This window comes from Ananas comosus, linkage group 19 (genome assembly GCF_001540865.1).
Source record: "Ananas comosus cultivar F153 linkage group 19, ASM154086v1, whole genome shotgun sequence".
Classification (NCBI taxonomy): Eukaryota; Viridiplantae; Streptophyta; class Magnoliopsida; order Poales; family Bromeliaceae; genus Ananas; species Ananas comosus.
Genome location: NC_033639.1, coordinates 5,615,804 through 5,623,325, shown reverse-complemented (window position 1 = coordinate 5,623,325; position 7,522 = coordinate 5,615,804).

Genomic DNA, 7,522 nt, shown 5'->3' with positions numbered 1-7,522 from the left:
CTGTCGCCCGGACCACCCATTGCACACCTCACGCCCGACCGAATTAAGCGACCACCCGCACGTCGACCGATGGTGCCCAGGCCTGCCGCCAGTGGCCCCATTGCTCTGGAACTCCGAGTTCAAACTCGTCCGGGCTTGTTCTTTTCCGCCGACGCCGCCGCCGCTCCTCGCACACGACGAGGGTTGAGCATAGTGCTCTTCCCTTCATCAGAAACCACCTCTGACCGGTGATCACCTTCCATCGTGTCCGCCGAAGCCGACCGAGCAAGTGAAGTAGGCTTAGCTTTGAGTGGTTTGCTGATTCATGATCATCCGGAGGCTCCCCAATCTTTCCGGAAGGGAGCACGGTGATCGTGGAAATGTGTCATCGGTGGGCTCACCTTAGTATTCTGTCGGGGGAACTCATTTCGCTGTTTCGGCGTGTAGCTCGTTAGAGCTCCTTTTAGGCTGCTGTTTTTAGGTTATGCGCATTTTACGGGCGATCCGAGGCTGTTTCGATGCTCTGGAGATAGCAACGGTGATCGTGGATACAGTGCACTGCAATCACAGTGATCACCTTATTTTGGTGATCAGAGGTGCTATCGTCTGTTTTGGTGCGTTTTTCCCCGATGCGGCGCTATCGCAGATTTCAGTGTCTGCTTCCACGCTACCCACAGTGAGGCTTATTGCCGCTCTAGACCGTGAGAGACGGCCTCGGCACATCGAGACCTGTCAGTACGTGTCTCGGCGGACTTAGAAGTCCATCGATTTGCGAGAACGAGCCACTTGATCGCTCTAATATAACATAAAATGTTAGGATTTTATCGTAACTAGAAGAACTTTTGCACAATTGTGCACCTTGTGGCTATGTGGGCAGTCGCGTATGGCATGTTGTGGTGACCTCTGGACTGATTTGTCCAGTGATCCTGTAGCTTATTTGCGGAAATCAAAAAGTCGATTTCGGTGCGTTTTCGAAGAAAATTCGCCGACAAGAACGAGTTTCAGTTCAGATTTCTTCGCACGTGGTTTGTTTATCCTGTGAATTGTCGCTGAGCCTTGTTGGCTAGTCACCATCATCATTTATTGGGTTCGGTGCATGATGGTTGGAGACGACGTGGCGTTCCGGTGTCGAAATAGATGCTTCCGGGACCCGTATCGTACAATTAATCCGGCGATATTGTGTAGTGGTGTTATTTGTGTTTGCTGTCAAAACATCCAAATCGGAGGTTTTGGGAGCAGGTGACTCGTGACACAGTCGGTGAGTTTCGGACAACTTTAGTGGTCCCGACGGCGCCACGTGTGCCGGTGTTGGTTTTGGGACTTCCGGCGTAGAGTTACGGTGATCGGTTGGGAAACCGATCTATCGGGGATTTTGTGGGGGGCCCAGGTTTGTGAGTTATGTACTTCAAGGTTATTGGGGTTGGATATCTGACCTGGTGGATCTTCGTAGTTCAAAGTTGACTGTACGCAACCAGTTTCCGACGTTTGCTGACGAGGTGGGGTGCTATCGATGCTGTAGTCGGTGAAGGATCGTTTCACCCTTCCTCTGGTTCTTTCATATGCAGTATGGTAGGTCTTCTACATGTCAGTCTTGATTGTTATCGTTTTGTTTATCATATCTCAGTGATGTGCATTTGGATAGTAGTTGGATAGACATGTAGAGCAGTTGATATGATATTGTATCTCAGTGGACCTTGGGGTCCACGGCAGACACCGATCATTGTCATGTGATTTCGATTCTTTGGATCGTGGTTCGTGGTTGTACGCCCTTTGCAACCGGCTGTCGGCCAGGTCAACGGTCTTGTTTTGGGTTTTCGTCTTGAGGCATATCAGCATTATGTTAGTCAACAGCACTGTGTATTCTAGACACACCAGGTTGTTTGGCACCAACGCAAGGGTGTACGTATCCGGGATAGCTCGTCGGTGACGTGCCAATAGAAGTTAGTGGCAGTGTCTTCTCATGACTAGGTAACGCTTTGAGGTCTGCGCGACCAATAAAGCAAGCATCAGAGATTGGGTTTGTTTGGCACTATTTACCCTGAGGCATCCGATTAGTGAGTTTTTGGTTTACAAGTAGTATTCGTGTTCTTGCTCAGTATTATCATGTTTTCATATTACTACTGTTAGTTGCTTCCTTATATCAATCATGCTCATATCTGTAGTTCTGTTCATATCATCATATATACTTGTTATCTATCTCGCTTTCGGTTTCGAGATTATTGCTTGCCTTACCGTGGCTCTTGTCGTACCTACTCAGAAACCATGGTTGCGTTTCTCACCTCCCATTTCCCGCCCCAGGTGACTGGAACGAGTAGTTGATTTTGGCTCGATGAGACGATTTAGCTAGTCTGTGTTATGTTTTGATACACTTCTCATTTGCAATCTATGATTGAATATCGTGTTCCTGGTTTGGAACCCTTGTAATGTTACATTGCTTGGATTGCCGACGCCTGGGAGACTGACTGTTCGCGGTATAGGGAAACCCCGGTACCGTCAGGCGTTTGTCTCGGTCGCGCGACCGACCGTCCAATATGGCGGTTGGTGCGGGGCGTGACACTCTGGTTAACAACCGTCACGTCTGGTTATTTTCATTCTCGACACTTAGTAGTTTTTAATATAAATGGTTCAGTTAGACGATCCTTATATTTATTTGAATGTTGGTGATTTGGCTTCAGTGGATCTGTGATGTTTTCCTTATGCATGTGATTTTAGATTGTGGATTTGTGGATCTAGTTTTATAAATATTCAGTTCAGTCATTTACGTCCTTATGCATTGTGGTTTTCTACCCCTCGAGGTAGTCGATTTTCAAAATAGAGTTTCCGAGTGGGAAACAGTTTTAAAAAGATTTTCGAATGATTTTCATGGATGACTGAAATAGATTTCAAAAACAAAGCTTCCGGGTGAGGAGCATTTTTAAATAGGATGATTGTCGTACTGTGCATTGCATCATCCAGCGCCTAAGGAGTGCTTAGAGGCATGCATCATCTTAAGGATTGATAGCTGTATGGAAATGCATATCATGAATTGGTTGTTGATTGATAAATGTAGGTTGTGGTTGAGATCCTGTTGTATAGTTGGTACGCCGTGCAAATACAAAGGAGACTCTGTCCGAGTGGATAGAGGAACTTTGTATTTGTGGCGGATCTGTACGTCACGTGGGCCAGGTTGAAAAAAATAAATAAATAAATGGCACGTCTTCCGCAACTCTGTTTCAAAATGGTAATGGATTTAAAAAAAAAAGCTTTTAAAATCGGCCCCGGGGCGTGACAGAATCGACGGTTTTCGAAGCGACGACAAAGAAAGGAACGAACCGGCAAACTGATCCGATATGGCATTGGAAGACGAAGCGATAATGAATCGAGACCATTTTAGAGTCGAGAGGGGAATCATTCGATGGGAATGAAGCGGCGCCAATGGAAACGGTAGGGAGGGAAGAACGATGGCTTCCGAAGCAACGAAGCGAACCGGCCCGAAGCGACGACAATGGAAAAAGTGAATCGGCAGCGATGGCTTCCGAAGCGACAAAGCGAACCGGCAGCAAACCGGCCCAAAGCGACGAAGCGAACCGACCCGAAGCGACATCAATGGAAAAAGCAAACCGGCGAACCACTGGACCCATTTTTTCAAGATCGAGTTCAAAAGAGTGTTTGCACTCTAAACCCTAAAACCAATAGGTGGTCCCCATATGTCATATATAATATTTTAAGAGAAATGAAAAAATGACAAGTAGGTCCCACATGCTAAGATATTTTCTCTAAACCCTAAACAATAGGTGGGTCCTACATGCCCTAAATTAAGCCAAACATACCACAACTGACAGGTAGGTCCCACATGCACAAATTAAGCAAAACTTGCCATGTGGATAAAATTACGTGGATTAATATAGGGTATAGATTGCAATTTGATTTTGGGGTTCGAAGAATTTCCCTTTTCGAATTTTACTGCAATTTGATTTTCATTGAACAAAAATTCAGATGTTCGAAGAAATCATCTGAAGCGATTTGAGATTTTTGTGGCTTTCTTTCTCTCTTTTTTTTTGCAGGCTTGACGTTCTTGAAAGGAGTTGAAGGGTCCGAAAAACGAGGAATCATTGATTCCCCTCCCCTCTTCCTTCAAAAACGTCAAACCGACAAGTTTGAAGGCGACTGTAGCATAGATGACGATGGTGGCATAGATGATGACAGCTGGTGTGCTTGATTCGATGTTCTCGAAAGAAGTTGAAGGGTCCAAAGAAACAGAGAGTCATTGGCTCCCCTCCCATCTTCCTTCAAAAACGTGAAACCGACGAGGCTGGAGAAGATCACGGTGATGTGACATGTGAATCACCCATCCCATCAATTAACGACTTTGAATGAGCTATAGGGAGGTCCGAAGAAACGGAGAATCATCGATCCTCCTCCCATCTCCCATCGAAGACGTCTAGATGGGATTTGGGGACGACGGCGTGGATGACGGCGGCAGGACCTATGCGGGATAAAAGAGAAAAGAGAGGAAAGAGATTTTTTTATTCTGATATGTATTTTTTTAATATTATTATTATTATTCTTTTTTTTTAGTGAGAGAGGAGAAGAGAGAGAGACTTCCCCCCCTCCTAGTCGCATGGCTAAGGGGAGAAGAAGTTTATTTTATTTATTTATTTATTTTTTTACTTGATGATCAAATGGTGGATGTAGAATGACAGATTGGATAAAGCTGCACGGCAGTGCGGTCGAAAATCTCTCATTCTTTTGGATTTTTTTGTACGTAGGAATGCGTGTAGTAGGGGTGGAATTGCTATTATCTCTCCTCTTTGTATCGTATTCTTTCTCCGTTTCATTATCCTCTCTCTATAACTATCCTCTATTCTCTCTCTATAACTATCCTCTATCTCTATGTGTCATCTTTTTTTGTCCTCATATTTATAGTATCGTATTCTCTCTCCATATCGGGGTTAATTACACCATTGATCCCCAACCTTTGCACCATTTTTCAATTTGGTCCCCAACCTTTTTTTTTTTTTGCAATCAAGTCCTTAATCTCTTGATTTCATTACAATTAAGCCCCAGCCGTCAGAAAAGTGTTAAAATTAATGGAAAATGCCACGTCAGCACCATGTCAACGCCATGTAGGCGCCATGTCAGCGCCACGTAAGCGCTGTGTCAGCGGGTTGCAAAAAAAAAAGTTTGGAGGCCAAATTGAAAAACAGTGCAAAGGTTGGGGACCAATGGGGTAATTAACCGATTAAATTTATAAATTCAAAACAAGATTTTTAACTTAAGATTTAAATTTTAAATTTAAATTTTTATTTTGGATTCAATTTTAAATTTGAATTCAAAATCCCATTTTGCATTTAATTTTAAAATTTAAATTTTAAATTCAAATTCACATTTTTAATTGTAAATTCTAATTTAATTTCAAACTTTGATTTGAAATTTCAAATTCAAAATGTGAATTTGAATTCGAGTTTAAATTCAAATTTAGAAATCAAATCTTAAATTCAATTTTAAATTTTGAATTCAAATTTAAAATTTAAAATCAAAATTTTGAATTCAAATTTAAAATTTAAAATCAAAATTTTGAATATGATTTTAAATTTAACTTCATATTTTAAATTTAAATTTCAGTTTCCAAACTTTTATTTTAAATGTAAATTGAAATATCAAAATCAAAATCAAAATTTTAAGTTTCCAAACTTTTATTTTAAATGTAAATTGAAATATCAAAATCAAAATCAAAATTTTGAGTTTGAATTCAAAATTTAGATTCAATTTAAAATTCAAATTTAAAACTTGAATTTCAATTCAAAAGTTTAATCCAACATTAAATACAATTTCAAAATTCTAATTTCTCGTTAGTTTTAAAATTTTAATTTTAATAATATTTTTGAATTTAAATTTAAAATTTAAAATTTTTATTTTTATGTACTAAAATAAAAAACATGCAAAGTTTAGGGACTAAAATGAACATGCAAAAGAGATGACAGATAGGCGCTGATGTGGCGATTCCGTTAATTCTAATAGTTTTTTTAATGGCTGGGACGTAATTATAATAAAATCCAAAGATTAGGGACTTGATTGCAAAAAAATAAAGGTTGGGAGCCAAATTGAAAAATGGTGTAAAGGTTGGGGACCAATGATGTAATTAACCCCTCTGTATCGCTATCCTCTCTCTATCACTTCCTCTATCTCTATGTATCATCTTTTTTTATCCTCATATTTATAGTAGAAGGGGAAATCTGATGAGTCGGAGCGATTCGTGGGGTTGGGCGAGAAATATTTTGAGGAGTCGGTTGGGGATTCAAATCGAATTTTGAATCGAGTTGTTGAGGGTTGGTTGGGAGTTCAAAAATTCGAAATTTGAATGTTTTGAAGTTCAAACTTGAATTTTGGGGATGTGCATGTGATTCGTTGAGAAAATGATATTTAAGGAGTTGGTTGGAGATTCAAAATCCGAAATCGAATTTTGAATGGAAAGGGATATGTATGAGATCGTTTAAGAGATATTTTCAAAATTCGAGAAAGAATTGGGCTGATATCGGGCCCATTTTGATGAAGCCTGTTGGGCACAAATAACACTCGTTGGGCTAAGATGAGGTTCGAGTTATTAGATAGGCTCAAAAATTCAATGGGCTTTCATAAGGCCCACAAGTTTATTTTCATATATGGCCTAATAAGAGGGTCTGAATTTGTTTGGCCCAAATTACGTTTGGGCTCATATGAATTCTACCAAAAAAAAAATTTGAATAAGCCCAAATATAATGGGCCAACCATAATCTTTCACTCTTTTATTCTTTTTCTAATTTTTTTTATTTAATTTTATTTATTATTATTATTATTATTATTATTTACCCCAACAAGTTAAATTGAAAGTATAGATTGATTGAGAACCAATGGATCAATTCTTTATGGACTTATAGATGTTCTAGCTAGGCGCATTCAACAATTCTTTACTCTAAGATAAAGAATAAATAAAATAATTTTAATGAACTTAACTACAATCTTTTTGAAATTTCAGGATCTGAAATATTAAAGTTAAAAAAGTTCAGGGAGTAGTGGAGTAGTGGTACGAATTACCCATTAATTATGTCATCATTCCACTTTTATTAATAATAATTGTGTCATCATGCCACGGCCTAATGTGTTTTTTATGTATGTAGAGAGGCATGCAAGAATATTCTAATTCTAGATGACAAAAAAGTAAGGTGCCAAATTAAAGAATCTCTTTTCCTTCCGTGGCCAATTATTATTATTGACTATTGCATGTCTCATTCCCACAAACCAATTATATATCAACATAAGTAGTGGAAGTCATTTTCATCATCATCATCATCAACTATTTAGCTGGTGAGGAACAAATACTAACAATTAATAGCCAATAGGATCGAATATTCGAGGGAAAACTCCAGCGCTCTCGTAATTTAGCAAACTTTTAGTTAATTGTCATCTTGTAGTCTGAAAAGTTTTATACATCATGCTATCGTGTAGTTTCGCACGTGGTCGATCGTTTCACCATAAAGATTTGTCACTAAAACGCATAAAAAATTAGAATTGAAGTATAAATCAC